Below are 14648 nucleotides of genomic sequence, written 5' to 3'. Positions count from 1 at the left end.
TTCACCTAGGTCAAAGAGATCATGTGAAGCAATGAATTGCGTGTCTTAAATTCTTTCACTGTGTACTTCCCTCAACAACTATAAAGATTGCGGGGGTTTTTTTCCATGAAAATGATTTTTTTTTTCGTTTTAAAAAATTGGCCCTCAATCGTAATTGATTAATAACTGATAACATAATAAATAATTAATAGTTTAAAGAAAATGTTGATAAAATCATTTTTTTCCATTTTTATTTTTCATTCTATTTCTGGGGGAAATAAATGTGCGTTTGTAAGTTGGGAAAGTAACGAGAATCTGAAATAGTAGCCATGTCAATCTTGGCAATTATTTTCTGCCATAATTGTTTCGATTTGTCAAAGATCAGCCTTGCTTGGTTCATTTATTTTGTATGCATTATATTTTTTTTCTTTCGTTATCAAGTTAGAATTTACCGTCAGAAATTGCTCTAAATCTGACGGGTCGGCGGTTAATCCTTAAAATTTTGTCATCCATGCTGATATTTAAGCAGTAAGTTACCGCGCATAAGCCAGGGTTAAAGCAGAACTACATGCAGCGACATCTGCCTCCAGCTCGGTTATTCCCTAGTGCAAACAAGGACGAAACTGCAGTCTCTGGATCAGATAACCGGGCTATGGGTATATTGCATGCGTGCTTATATTTGTCCAAATAATGTACTTTCTAAATATCAAAAAAAAAAAAAAAAAAGAAGAAAAGCAATTAATAAAAACTTTTTGCTCAAAATCACAGATGTATATGAGGCAGCGAGAAGCAAAGGTATGCAAGTGGACTATTTTAAGTTTCGAGTAAAACGCGTTTAAAGATCAGATCCTAAGTAGGCTTTCATTGAAATTTTTTTTCTAAATCTTGCTGTACGGCAGCACCTACCAGGGCTACTAGTACAATCTCTTGCCCCAAGACAGAGGAGAGGTTCACTTACCATTTGTACTGGTTATCTCCAAATTTTTAATTTGCCACTTGCATCCCTTTGCTTCTCACTACCTCATATGTGATTTCATAAAGCAATCTTTTTAAATAGGATTCCAAGTCTCCCAATGGATTAAAAAGTGCATCAAACGTGCCGTAGGGATTACCTAATGCACGTTCGAATCCATTGGGAAACTTGAAATCCTATTTTTTCAAATATAAACCTTGAAGTGGCAACTACTGAAGCACTACTAAGCACTGGCCACTACTGGTGTGTTTACCTAAATTTTAGGAGAATGAAGAAACGAAAAAGTCAAATGTGGTCTACAATGAACGCTATCTACTGGAGTTTAGGTTTAAACCACTGGAGTTTGGGTCAAAATTTCAACTATCAAAATATTATTAAACAGGCAATTGCTTCGTTCAAATGTAGAACGAATTTTCGCCCGTCATACCTTGACGGGCGATTTTCTTGTACTATTATGATTCAGGATTTTCACGCGTATTTTACGTGTAGATTTTTTTAAGCATTATTCTTTATTTTTGATTATCATTCACTTCGCAATGACTTTTTAAAAACATATAAGAAACGCAATGAATAGAAATAGATGTAGTATGTAAATGTAAACGTTGTACTGTAAAATTCGCTGTGTTTAATATATGTGGAATGTAAACCTTACTGGATAGGTATAACTTACCTATATTTCATGAAACTATATACATAGAAATACGTCAACTATACCTGGTATTGCCGTGCAAGAGAACGTCTTAAGCAATGACCTAGGTCCCGTTGTGTTCTTTTTGAGACATTAATTGTACTTTGCAATTATAATATAAATAAATAAATAAATGTTTGCAACTGGCATCGCATCTATTTTATAGACAAGTAAAATGTTATTGAAATTGACAAAACCTAGCACTAACATTTTTGTATACATAAGCCGTATACGTATATTAAGGTATCGGCGCATTTAGAGATTTGGGAGCCAGTCGCAATGCATTTCAGGGAGGCGGGGGGGGGGGGTGTCCATCACACTATTATCAAGTGCGTTTTTAAGTGCCCTGTGGGGTCCCTATGATCATGGGTGCTCGGCAAATTTGCCTCTAATAAGGAAAAGAAATGATCGTTTAATCACCTGTAATGGTTTTGTCATCCACCTGTATTCACGATGAACTTTTTTTCCCCCAGTAGCAAAATTTCTGAAAAATGAGGAAAGAGAAGCTTTGACAATGCGATATACTTTCCATAATATGTTGACTCACATAGCAAAGGGAACCAAGTCATTCACGCGTGTTTCCCGTCTCTATTGAAATCGAATAAAATCACGTCTATTCTGCAATTGAGAATAAAAGAATTTTTCTTTACAATGCATGCAGATTAGGTCATTTAAAATTTCTTTCTCTAATTTGAGAATAGTTATAAAAATAAATATGTGCATTGAGCATACTACTAAAATAGTAACGTGGTTAAGTATAGATAGCGTGAATGTAATGTGTCTTTTTCCTAAAGGTGTCATTTTAGCCTATTTTTCGTAAAAGTAAGGGAGAAAAAAGAACTAAAAAATGAGAGAATGCTTTATGTATCGTAAAATTATCGTTAAATGCAAGAAAAAAGTCAAAAATAAATAATTAAATAAATACCAAAGAAATATTAAATAGGGGAGGTTATCGTCAATGAACCGGTTCCATGACTAGACCCCGAAGATATTTCCCGTACCAGAGTTTGTGCAGACGCGTAATCCGTTTTAGTACTTTCCTTTGTCTGAAAACAGTCTACTGCAGAGTCGTCAAGTAGCTAAAATTATTTAATCATATTGTTAATTGCTCAGAAAAGATTTCTACCATTATCTGACTAATTATTAGGATTTTCATTTAGTTATAACATGCTTTGAATATCACTGATCATCTAAACGTGAACATTGACTTAAAAGAGTGCTTTTTCGAGTACGATTCCCCATACTTCATGTTTCATCATGATTCGTCCCAGCAGTAACACTAAGAATATTCAAAATGACGCAGTTGCTATCATTGAACCACTAGGTGTTTCCATGAATGGACCACATGACAAAGTGTTTCATTCATGGAAAATCTCAAATACTGCTGTAACTTCAGTTCAATTACCTTTGAAAATTGCCCAATTGTTTTAAAATAAATATGACAGTGAAAAAAATAATCTCATTAATTCATGGAAAATCTTATACTTTATTATAATTTCAAGGCAATTTTTTTAATAAAATTGGTTAAAAATTTAAAACATAAGAATACAGTTTCAAATACTTTTGCTGTTCCAAAAACATGCAAAAGTTAGTAAAATATGGATGCCTTATTTGCCAAATCGATTAACTCTACTTTTTAAAAAAAAATCCTCATTTCTGCTTTAATAGTGCTTTATCATTGCTTAGCATGTGAATTTATATTAAAGTTTTGGTTCAGTAGATTTCTGACCATGTGATGGCAGAAAATGTAACACGAGGGTCTCTTCACTCCTATGGATAACACCATCTTCTTAACTTTTCTCTACTTTTTGTTTTATGGAGTTAATCGATTTGGCAAGTGAGGCATCAGGGGACAGGCCAGTGGACAAGTGAGAGCATGTAACGTGCTACAGTAGCTTACAGATATGGTGGTATGGACCTTAACGAAGTCTGCCGAAATATATAGTCCTGAAAGCAACTTTAAACAGTCGCATGGAAGATAAAAACCGGTTTGTTGTTACCTTAGTCACTTATTATAAATTTAGGAGATAAGCCCTCTGAAATAGGAATATGATTAGTAAATCATATTTTGAAACTAGAGAAGAAGTTTTTGGAATTACTTCCGAAAAATTGGGGAAATTGGCCTATCAAGAGGCTGAGAAAAATAATATGTCCCACAGATTTAATTAAGACAAAAAGTCTGTTAGTACTGTAGTCTCTGGTAGTTTGAGACTTAAGCTTCTGGTTTCAGTAATAAAATGGTCAAAAATGTTCTCTGACATTTTAGAGAGTAAGTGCAGTCTTGCGTCAAACGAAAATTTTCAAAACCGATGTAACCAAACTCTCAACAGTTCAAACGAGGTTGAAAAGATATTAGCTCAGAACAGTGTTGCACAGGTTGGGAAAATATCAAGTGGTGAACAAGGTTTGATGACAATAGCTGTGTTGTGTGAGTGTGTTTTTTTTTTTTTTGTTTCTCTTATCCAAAAAAAAAAAAAAAAAAAAAGACATTTTAGAAAATGAATCTATTTTTCTATAACTTATTGTTATTTATAGTGTTTAATGATCACCTGTTATAAATCTTTTTAAGTTACGCATTGATTTTTTAATTTAAGAATGTGGTCCATCGAAGGAAACTCGATGGTCCATCCATAGCAACCGTTAGCCATGAATGGACCACATGCTAAAATATTTATTTTTAATTTTCATTCTTTATTGTGTGTATTTATCATGAAAGTGAATATTATTATTAAAAGGGAAATATACTGATAAATTGTTCCTATAATTAACGTGAAATTTGAGTTGTATTTCCTTTCTAAAAAAATCGAAAACTGTTATGCGGTTCATTGACAGCAACCCTCCCCTAGAACCTAAATACCCCACAAAAGTGATAAAATTAATAATAACAATAAAAGGCATGACAGATGGCTTAATGTATCGCGAAAATACCGCTAAGAAAAATTAGAAAACTTAATATATTACATGATAGAAACATTGAAAGCAGGGTTTCAAGATATACTTTTAGTTTTTTGTAATCAAAAATAAAATTATGCTAATAATAGAAACAGAAATGCTATTTCCCGTAGATGTTACATTAACGCAAGCTATAGATATTGACTGACTCAGTCAAAGTGAAGTGAATTCGAAGCGAAAATGATTTTATTGTGTACATAAATGATTGTTCAACTGTACTTTCTTATAAATTTTCATTCTAAAGTTTTAATTTATTTGTTTATTTTTGGCAGCGGGAGGAAAAAGAAAGTTGAAACTTGATTTTTTTTCCGAAAGAAAAGAGCAGCAAAGGATTTTATTTTTGAATAAAATATTACTTAGATGGTCTTCTTAATTGTTATTTTTATTTTAATCCAGGAGTTTAATTTTTTTCTAGGAGGGAAGAAAAGGGAATTCAAGGTTTTTTTTATTTATTTATTTTCCTTTTTTACACAAAAGAAAGAACTGATAACGATTTTATTTTTGTTAAACATTATTTATTTAGATGGAATTTTTATTTTTTGTCCTTTTTTTTTTAAATCTTTCTTTCTGAAGTATTAATTTATTATTTTTGTTTTTGCTATCGAATAGAAAAGGAAATTCGAGGAGCTTTACTTTCCCCCAAAAACTGCAAACGATTTTATTTTTTATACAAAATATTTATTTGTACTTCATAGTTTTTATTCTCTCTTTCCCTTTGTAAACGATTAAAGAATTTTTGTCACTTAAATATATTATAGCTGGTTTTGTTGTGTATTAAAAGTGTTTTTAAAAAATTTATTTTTTCCTATTCAGATTTAATGTTTCATGTTGGTAGAAAGGTTTTGTTAGAACATTGGACAGTAATAAAAAAGTAAACAAGCGAAATTAGTTGGAATTTTGCTATTTTATTAATGGCACCATTGTGGAGATTTCCACGTTTATCACTGTTTCAGGAATACATAAAATCATCTGAATCAATGCCTCTATTTTCTTGGATTGTCAAAGACCTACATAAAAATATAGATGCGTATGTAGTAGGGTAATTCCAGGAAAAATGTGCAATTACTTAATAATTTTATTGTGGTCCGTCTCTCCAATCAAATGGTCCATCTAACCCGGACCACTTCAGGTGAGATGGACCGTACAGCAAAAGTTTTAAAAAATCATAACAGGAATTCCTTTTAAGGTATGACCTTTTACAACAGGATTTTTTTAAAAGAAATTGCATACACTTTATGCAGTGGCGTCACTACGGGGGGGGGGGAGCGACGGTCCGCCCCATGTGGCACCCAAAGTGGAATTGCAAGTTTTTGAAAAATATGATGCTAAAGTGCATTTTTAGACTATAAATTTGAACGTTTTCCGGGGAGAAAACCCGCAGACCCCCTTTTAACACCCTAAATCATGAAGTGAATACTATGCTCAGGATTAGATTCACATAGTCAATACTTAGACCTAGTAAAACTTCCTCTTATACCAAAAAAGTGAACCACATTATCTTTCCCCGTGCTTGAAATAATTTAGGGGCCATCAATTTCATACACCCCATTACTTTTTTGACCTCTCAACGGCGTGCACATTACGTCTACGGCGTATTATATAAAAAACGTTCATAGTTTTTATCTGTCTTTTGTACTTTAGTCCACTTAAAATTTCGTTATAGCACAAATGTAGTTGTTTCTGAAAATTGTATGAATTTCAAATTTTTGTGTTTACATAGAACATTAAAACATTTTTCTTTTTTGTGTTTTTAAGGGGGGTGACACCCCAAGTTACAGCCCCTGGTGTCATTCATGCTATGTACGTCACTGACTATATGTATATACAATGGAAAGTAAAATGTATCTAAATGAGAACGCTTTTAGAGAACGAAGAAAAAACGTGGTCCATCACATGCGTACGTATATTCTATGAAATGAGAGAGATAAAAATTTTTTCATAAAAGTTTGATATTTTACTGTTGAATTTCTGTATTTCGTGTATTTAAGTGTGTGCAGGAGGGTAGATAGAAATTCTATACCTCTACATATAAAAAATTTGCAATTTAAGGCGATTGTTATATGGGAAATTGGTTGAAGTGAAACTTTATCACGTACTTCAAAGCATTCAAATTGAAGAGAATTCGAAAACTATCCTTTTGGTCCAGTTTCTATAAACAAAACGCATTTTCTTTGAAATGTGCCAAACAACAGTTACCTCAATTCTGCTACTTCACGGGAAACTAGTTGCATGAATCACAACAAAATTGTCCCACTCCTATCTCGTGTGTAGTCAAATTCATGCATAAATTCATAGCTATTTATTGTTTTGAGCTACTTTCCCAATTGTCAGTCAGTCGTTTCCCAGTTTTACACTTCGCATTAATGCACTTAATTTACTATTCACCCAATGCAGTTAAAGGGAACCCTCTAAGGACCTGATTACTGAAATACACTCTCTTCTTCCCTTCTTACTACAAGTATAAGGAAACGTAGGATTATCTTTCCTTTAAAAAAAAGTAATTTTTTAATGTATCGAACCTATTTTACATTTGAGTTAAATTTTGTAGCCAGATTTGTTTAATTTCTGAAATGCTTGAGCTGAAAATTTTTATAAAATTGAAGGATGTTATGATATTCATCACGTTTATAGGATTCAGAAAACGATTCCATCTACAAAAGCAATCGCAAGGGCAAGAAAAGTATTTGCCTTGAACCAATCCAGGGATTTCATAAAACTTTTAGGTTAATACTTCATTTCATGAACTTTTCTTTTGCTAAGGGGAAATTAAACATGACGTTTGAAACAGGAAGCGGCCTCAAACAGTAACATCCCCCTCAAAAAAGTTCTTCGGATTTTTACTGACCCCACCCCACTCTTTTAGTACACGGAAAAGCTTAATTTTGGATAATGTAAATGTTACAAGAATTTAATTTCGAAATAAATATTTTTCCCGGAATTTGTATGAACGTTGCTGAAAAGAATTTCGCAATTTCACAATTTCTCAAATCTGAATACATTTATTACTTTATTTAATTTTCATCTATGAAAAGAAAAAAAAACAAAATAAAGTTGTATAAAATCAATATTTTAATAAAAAGGAGAACAAACCGACAAGCACACCTTTCATTAACATCAATTTAGTTTTTATCTCTCCACTCTGAATCAAACATTGAGTGCATATAAAAAATGTTCTAATTCTTTTTCCGCCAAATATTTAAATTTCATAAAGTCTTGCTCATTTCTATGGTCTAATAACCAATATTAATTATTTACAAAATAAGTAATCGATTTTTTCTCCACATTAAAATAAAAATATAAAATTAGCATTAATGTAGCTAATATAAATAAAATTAATAAAGTAAATAAAAAAAGACAGTAAATAATGTGAATTTTATTACAGGTATTCGGAGCACCGAACGAAGCCTCAGTCGAGCACTTCGAAGAAAAGTTGCTCCAGTTCCTTGATCTTAATATTTTTTTTAACACTGTTAAACAAATTTATTTTACATTTTTTGTATATGATAAGCTAATATTTTGGTTAGATACGCTCATGGGTACATAAAAGTAATAATTAAGAGTTTACCTGGTTCTTATTTTGTTTCGAATTTGGAACATGTATTTATGAATTATTACAGTATCAATTTTAGCAATATTAAACTAAAATTTTAAATTTACCAGCAATGTATTGGTATACATTTAACTCAGTCGATCACGTTTAAGGTGTATTGAATCGAATACATCAGTACCTGATTTTACATTTACATTTTCGATAAAAAAGCTGTCTTTTGATGAACCAATAGTACACTACTGGCCATTAAAACTGCTACACCAAGAAGGAGTTGTCAAAATGAAACAAAATTTTGCACACATGATGGCAGAATTGACACTAGAAAACGATTACAAAATGAATGCAAAATCATCATTTGTTACTGGAAAAATCTCACATGAATGGAGGTTTATGTACCCTGTTGCGCCACTTCTAGCTGGAATGTAAGAGTCGATACGATCGAGCATTGAGGTACAGCAGTTTCGTACGATGTCCTACGTCCTCTCGCACCACAGTTGCTGTAAACGCGTCATTAATTAGATCACACTTACACGCTGTCCAAATTACCGTCTCAAGTGATGCCAGATATGCTCGATTTGTGACAAATCAGTGCATAGCGCAGTCCAGAGAAAGTGATAAAGAAAAGTCCCTTGACACCCTTGCTGTGTGTGACCGAGCATTGTCATGTTAAAAAATGGCTCCTGGGAGCCCCGTCGTGATTGCTAACACATGCGTATAAGTTTGATCGAATGAGTGGCATGTTTACAGCAACTGTGGTACGAGATGATGTAGGATATCGTAGGAGACTGCTATGCCTCAACGCCTGATTGTATCGCTTCGTACATCGCACATTCACGCTAGAGGTGTTTTAACAGGGTACTAAACCTCCATTCATTTGAGATTTTTCCAAGAATAAATGATCAATTTGCTTTCATTTTGTAATCACTTTCTAATGTCAATTTTGCTATCACGTATGCAAAATTTAGCTTCATTCTTCTTTGGTGTAGCAATTTTAATGGCCAGTAGTGTAGTAACTAATCGTTACTTCCCAAAAGAATAGAAATTACTTTTGGTTTTCGTCAGCGCAAGTTTTGTGCGCTGACGAAAGACAGCACACTTCAACACAAGTAAAGTTATATCAAGGCACCATAAATATATTTTCAACCTGTGAGACAATACGCAAATGAGGCTGTAGTGTACCTACCAACCGAGTAAGCACATTACTACGTGTGTTAAAATCTCCTGGAGGCATATAGAGCAGTAAAAGGGTGGCGGTAGCGATTTATTTTAATTAATGACGTCATATTTCATCTGTGAATGCTCACGCATTGGCCTCAAATGCCCCCCCCCCCAATGCAGCAACAAACCAACAAACCTGCATGTATGTACAAACACATATGCAAGGGCTTGAAATTGCGTTTTTCGGTCTTTAATTTCGAAAAGTTTCATATGCCTCCCTCCCCCCTCTCATGGAAAATTTCTCGCTACGCCATTGATGCAAATCAATTATTTATTTCAAGTGAACGATAAAATCTACTTTGTGGCATAGTGTCAGTTCATCTAAATGGCATCTACCGTTCACTTTCATTATCATTTTTCTGATAAAAGAGAGCATTTTAAAAGACAAAAAATAGCTTTTTTTGACATAAGTCAGAATATCTCTTAAAAGAGAAACAACTTCACTTTTACATTAATATTTTCTTAATTCCAACAGATAGGGCTACCTAAATTTGAAAAACATTTCTCAAAATAAAATTTCTTTTCTTACAGTGTAATCAATATTTTAGTAACTTTTATATGAAATAATTTTTCATTCCACACCCTTTCATTCTTTATATAGTAGGTCGTGCAAAACGTGTTACACAAACAATACACATTCCTCAAAATTAATATCTGGAGACAATACTCCTGATAATTCTATCCATTAAGCACTACCATATCATTGTCTTTAACTCTTTACGAATCAATGCATGATTTTACAACATAAGGCGGAATACAAATTTTTCTCATCAGTAATCGCCGTTACTTGGGAAGTATTCGATCGTGTTTATCGATTTATAAAACAACATCACACGTGATCTAAAATCTTAAACAAGACTATAGAAGAATGGGAAAGGTATTATTTCCTCAAGACGGGAGAACGCATCTTAGCGAGACGAAATTAGCTTTACGTAGGCGGATTCGGAAGTCCTCAAAATTATAATCGTCCCACTGGTCAGTTGAATGTTGGTACGGGTCAGTGACGCGTGAAGCTAATGACCTCCGTGTATTAAGAAAAATGACCGTACAAAGTGAGCTTACATTCTCAAGGGTAAAAGTCAACAAAGGATCCCTGCAAATAATGAACAGGTGATTGCAAAGGGAGAGGCTGTTGGAATAAGGGAAATCACCTTTCCTTTTCGGGGGGGGGGGGGGAGAAATCCCGAGTTGTATCACAGACACGTGATTATAGAGAAATAAGTAAGCACAGATTAGCGCATAGGACAACAGGGCCCAGGCCTAGAGGCATCCAAGGTTTAGGCCCCCATTTCTTTTCAAAGTTACATTACATGTATTGTAATTTTATTAGGTTCTGAATATATTGCTAAAAATAAAATATTTTATTAAAATGTTTTTTGCTTCTTCTTTAATTTCTCTAACATTTGCGGTTTAAGCTAAGCATTCAGTGTGTTTGGGTAACAATATTTCTTATAGTATAACTTGCATTAAAATTATATTGCAGTTTCTTCAAAGAGAGAAAATATTGTATTTAAATAAGGGAAAAAAAAACAGAGCAATTTTAGTTGGATTCATACCTGTAATATTTGCAGTTATCAGTTTTAATATTTCCAAGAAAAATCTTTTGAAAATAGAAGTAGGAATTTAAAAAAAAATACGTATTTAAGAGACAAAGATGATGAGTATAACGTAAATGGATGTTTATAGGTTCATTTAATGCACACTAAAACACAAGATCTTTAAAATATTGTGATGATGTATCAGGGGAATAATGGCATGTAGCTTAAGAATAGGGGGGGGGGGGGGGGGGCAACATTAACTTTTGACCCAGGTCCCACTACTGCTTGATCAGGTCCTGGAAATAACCTAAAACTTAAGTCAATCAATTTCTGAGTCTACGTAGTATATGTACGAGTAGATCGTCGTTTAAGAAAATATAATGATTGCTCAAAAAAAAAAAAAAAAGGCAGTCATGGGACTGCTGGCAGAAATGAAAAATTAAAACTGCAAAATAAATTTGGTGTGTCAGTGGGTGCGCGCGCGTGTGTGTGTGGTGTGTTTAACTTTCATTTAAAATTAATTGTAGTTTCCAAAATAAAAATTTTATAATATTTGTAGATTCAAAATATCAGCTACAGTCTAGTTTTTACGTTTATCAGCAATCCGAGCACCAATTATATACATTTTGGCTGGTGAATAAAGTGGTTTGTATTTGGTTGGTGTTCGTTTATAAAGTAAATATTGATGCAAACATAGGAAATATTTGAAAATAAATTCTTAGTTTGTGTTATTCAGTTTTCCTTGCACAAAAAATAACTTTTTCTCATCTTAAAAAATACCTAGCGCGCCTAAAGAAGTTTTCACTTCAATAATAGTATTGTACATGGTTGAGGACCGAACTCATAATCGGCAGCTCGTTCGACTTTTAGGAGAGAGGTGCTATGCCGATCGCGCTACTGAGCTTCGCGATCGTAGCGAAAAATCGCGTCTAATATGGAGCAGAGAGAAATCGCGCATGCGCTGCATTCCAAGTGTTGGTGAAGTGAGGGCTTTTCGGTGTCGTGAAATGGATGGTTTTTCACCTCCTCAAAACTGCTCAACGCGCATAAAGAAGTTTTCACTTAAAAAAAAAAACAAGATGTTTTTTGTTGTTAATATTTATTTTTTATTCCTGGAGTTGATAAAACATTTTCTCAAGATTTTGCTATCGAAGCCTATTTGAAAACAATATAAACCAATGGGACATAAATTACGATCATCCCGTGAGTTCTGATCCCCCTAGGTTCATTTAATGGTGCAAGTTTTACTGATATATAGTCGTGTTTTGGCTTAGTGTTTCGGATTTTATCGAACGCCAAATACTAACTTTTTTTTACAAACTGGATTCTGCCTCATTAACGAGCGTATTATTCGTGTTATATTGGAGGTGTATTCTGTCCTAAACATATTGTTGTGCACTCTTTTACACATTATAGCGACGTTAGTACTGGCTTTGTCTACCGTAGTTATTATAAAAGCAGTCCTTTTTAAGTCTTTAGAACTGATTTTTGGACTTTTATCAATGATCATGGGTTGCTTTTTAAGCAAATCATTAACGAAATTATAACTGTATCTAAAACCATGTAAGATTTCTTACTTAAAATTACACTTACTCTTTGTTAGGAGCGTATTAAAAAAAAAAGAGGGTACTCTTTTTAACTATGCTACACACCTCAAAACAGGGGATCAGATTTTCACACCACAGGAAAGACAAGTAGCACCAGGAGAGTGACTAAATGGGTTTCATCATAGGTTATCAAAAATTTAACTAAAAAAAAAACCTGTAACCTAAATCAAAAAGTATGTTTATTGCATGACAAAACAAAATCTATGTAAAACCAAAAAAAAAAAAAAAAAACTGTAACCTAAATCAAAAAGTATGTTTATTGCATGACAAAACAAAATCTATGTAAAACCTCCCTTAACGGACACTCCCAATGTATACTAAAATTCTGGGTTGGTATACTAAAATTCTAAACCAACAAATTGATAACAGTTTTCACATTAGGATCTACTTTTTGTTATATTGTAAATTCTCTAATTTAGAAACACATTTAATTAATTCTAGAAAGTTGTGCTCTAATTTATCTAAGTTAAAAATTCAAAGCAACTTCACTTACCTATTCGAGCAACATTAAAATTAAAAAATGTATAGCACATTTCTTCTTAAAAGATTCGTCTGAACAAGAAAAAAAACAGAATAAATAAATAAATAAATTGAATTTTCCTACTCCTACATTTTGTATTTATCATTTACCAAATTCAGCTTCGTTATTATTATTATTATTATTATTATTATTATTATTATTATTATTATTATCATAATCTTACTTTCTAACTAATGCATTGGAAATAATACTATTCTACTGGATGTATTACAATTACTCTAGGAATTCAACAAAATGGGGACAATAAACAGTGTTGTAGTACAGCAGATTAAAAACTCCATTTTTTAATATATAATAGTAGAACTCATTTCTAGGGTAGAAAATAGCATAAAAATCTGGGGATAAACTTTAAAATGATGTACCTTGATTATTTAAATAGTTAAGTTTCTTTGACGAATGTTAATTTACACCTTTAAGTATGTATAATTTAGAGCTACAAATTGAGTCTGTGGCATGTTGATATAAAATTTTTAAATAGTTTAAGTACGTTTAAGAAACGGATTGAGACACGCGCAAGGAGAGTGACTTCTTTGCTATTCAAAATTTTTTTGTAGGAAAAAATATAAATGAGTTATTGTTTTAATAAGAATGAAATAACATCGGAAAAGTTTTTTCTAACTATTTAAAAAGGGGGAAAAAAAAAAAAAAAATTCTAGGTCAAAAGATTCTTGACAACAGTTTTGAGAAGGTTTAGAACGCGTTTACTTTAGTAATAAATTTTTGTATTCTCTTTCTCTCTTTTTTCCAGCTCCTTGTAGATTATTTGTTACTCGGATGACCGAATTCGTTTGCAATTTTCAGTCTTATTTCGTCGAATACGAAGTGCCCAAGTGAACCTAACGGGTCACGTGGTGTAAGAAAACAATTCGTCGCAATCTGTAGCATAATTTCAAGTTTCCACCCCCTCCCCCCACGCAAAATGTAATTCTGGGCCTCCTCCTAAAAATCGCATTAATCTAAACTTGTAGCACAACGGCAAAGTCTATTAACCCCCATCAAGAGGTCAAAACACTGCCCGGGCGGGGGGGGGGGGGAGACAAGTTTGACGAACTCCCAATTTTTCTTCAATCTCACGTGCGTATATACAAAAACATATGTGTATATATATATATATATATATATATATATATATATATATATATATATATATATATATATATATATATATATATATATATAAAGAGAGAAAAAGAGGAAGGGGATTCTGTTTCTGGTGTTTAGAAAGGGATCATGGTTGATAATGAGAAAATAAATCAAGAGAATACGTCGCATACAGGTTCATAATTTCAAATTTTTTTTTGGAGGGGGTGGGGCAAAAGGTGTATACATTTTATTGAAAAAAAAAACACTCACTTATATGTAAAACCCCGCCAGCAAAATTTCTTTCAGCAGTCTGCGACGCAAATTTAAAATCCCAAAAATAGTCTGAAAGGTAAACCGATATTAGATTTATCGTAAAATCTAAATGAGCGCCGAGAAATGTTAAAAAAACAAGTTGCTAAACTTGAAAAATGCACTTGCTCATGTGTAGAATAAAAAGCATTTGCCTTGAGTGTGTGAATAGATATACGTAGCTATTTTTTCTTTTGTTCTTTCAAGACG

This window comes from Uloborus diversus, chromosome 3 (assembly GCF_026930045.1).
Source record: "Uloborus diversus isolate 005 chromosome 3, Udiv.v.3.1, whole genome shotgun sequence".
Taxonomy (NCBI): Eukaryota; Metazoa; Arthropoda; class Arachnida; order Araneae; family Uloboridae; genus Uloborus; species Uloborus diversus.
This window is presented reverse-complemented; position numbering follows the sequence as displayed.